The sequence below is a fragment of the Bubalus bubalis genome, chromosome 2 (genome assembly GCF_019923935.1).
Source record: "Bubalus bubalis isolate 160015118507 breed Murrah chromosome 2, NDDB_SH_1, whole genome shotgun sequence".
Taxonomy (NCBI): domain Eukaryota; kingdom Metazoa; phylum Chordata; class Mammalia; order Artiodactyla; family Bovidae; genus Bubalus; species Bubalus bubalis.
The window spans coordinates 56,295,696-56,297,889 of record NC_059158.1 but is presented as its reverse complement, the minus strand read 5'-3'; positions in this window follow the sequence as shown (position 1 = coordinate 56,297,889).

The following is a 2,194-nucleotide window of genomic DNA, read 5'->3' as shown; positions in this document are numbered from 1 at the left end:
TCAGATACTCCCAGCAGCCTGAGCGCCTGCTGCCTTTCTCCAGTGACAGCCCGGCCGCCGTGCTGCTAGGTGGGTGCTCTAGATCGAGAGCACTGTTCTCCCTCCTCCTGAATGTCCTTGCTGGCAGGGACTGGGGCCACTTCTCACTGGCTGCAGGCCTATCTGAGTGCAGGTGCTGGAAGGACTCCCCAAACCCTGGTGGCCTGGGGCCGTGGACAAGCTCACAGCCTGCCCTGGTGAGATTCCTGCTCAGGCCTCTGGCTGAGTGTGTCTGCCTGTGTGTGTGTGAAAAGTATATGGAGAGGAACCCTCCACTTTCTGCTGGCTCTGAGACCTTTTCTTTATTATCTTTTAAAGTAAAATATTTGGTGTGTGCAACAGAATATACAAGGTGTGACCGTGACACCAACACGTTGCCAAGCACTGTTGCCTGATCGGCACCGCGGAGGGAGGAGCAGTTGGTGGAGGGTGTAGGGGTTAGACAATCAGGTATGGATTTGAACTCATCTTGACCACTTACCACTTGTGTGACCTTGGGAAGGTCACAGCCGTTGAGACCTCAGCGTGTTCAGCTGAAAATGGGGAGGCAGATGGCCAGGGTCCCGGAGGACCCTTTTCTGAAATGCCTGCAGACCTTTGACTTTGCTTTTCCTCCAGCTTCCTGTGCCAAGGCTGACTGTGGATTCCCAGAGTCTGACCTGCAGACTCTGGCAGTGAGCCCTACTATGCAGCACGAGGCAGAGCTGGTCGCCCAGGTATCTGTGGCTGCCCTGGCCATCAGTCCAACCTTGGTGACACCCCTGCCTCGGGGCCCTTAGGTTTCTGCTGCAGCAAGAAGGGTCTTGCTGAATCCCAGGGGCTCCTTGTGCTGGACGCTGTCCCTCACTCATTGGGCCCAGGGGCTGCTCGATGTCCCCAGGCCCCCATCTGTGCAGATGCGCATGTGTGACGTTCACAGACCTGCCCGTCTCTCCTGACTCTGCCCTTGGGCCCATGTCCCCGTCACTGGCCACTCCCCACTCTCCTTCAGAGCCTGTGGCTGCGTGGCTGCCTCCTCACCAGGTGCCGCCTCCTCACAGCCGCCTCTCAGCTCCTCACGGGCTTGACGCATCTTGCCTTGGCCATAAATTACACACATCTGGTAATCCGAGGGAAATTTATGAACTCCTCTTTTGGCTGTGAATTCACACTTCTTTTCTCCTTCTTTTGAGCTGTGAGTGTGATGGGCTGCACTGGGCTGGGTGAATTCCTGGGATGACGTCAGCAGAACCTGTCGAGATAATTGAAGACCCCAACGTGTAGATAAAAAATGGGGGGAATGTTGCCAAGGGCTGTTTGGTGGCATTTCTCTGGCAGGCAGTGTGCGGGGAGGGGGGGGTGCAACGGGCCTGGGGACAGCCCTGCTGCACGTGCTGCAGGGGAGCCCTGGGCAGAGCAGGCTCGTGGGGCTGCGGGGCAGAGTGGGGTGTGGATGGGTGGACCCGGCCTTACCCCGATGTCCCCAGCTGTGTGTCCTCCTACACGGGTCCCACCTCTCTGGGTGTCTCCCCTCACCTGCGCATTCACATGCAAGGCTGTCTCGAAACTGATGACAGCATCTGGGCAGGATGCTTGTCCTCTGGTGCAGGGCTGGGAGAGCCACTTGGTGATGATGCAAGGATCAGGACCCCCTCCCCCTCCCCTGCAGACTCCTCCTCTTTGCCCATCTGAGTCACTCACACCCCCCGTATCCTCAAGGCACCATGGCTCTCTTTGGCTGCATGCCCTGAGCTGGAGTTGTGTAATTCTCCCATTCCTGTGAGAGGGGGAGCTCTGGCCAGTGGGCAGAATAGTAGTTCTCTCTCTACGTGCCTGCGAATGGTAGCTGCCCAATGAACAGTTACTGCCCTGGCTGGCTAGGATGTCAGACCCAGGTCCTCACCGACAGCGTTGTCTGGGGCCCCTGCTGAGTCAGAGAGCTCCCTTCCCCGCCTGCCAGTCTGCACGATGCTGGCTGGCTAACTCTGCCTGCCTGAGACCCTCTTGTGGGGCCACACAGACTGAAGGTGCATGGCAGGCCTTTGTTTGGAGACAGTCTTTCAGACCCTTCCTCAGTCTGCTCTTTCCCACTCTCTTTCACATCTCCTCCTAGGCTGGGTTCCTCCAACTCTCCATGTCCCCTACAGGGATGTGTCTCAGGTTCAAACTGGAGCAT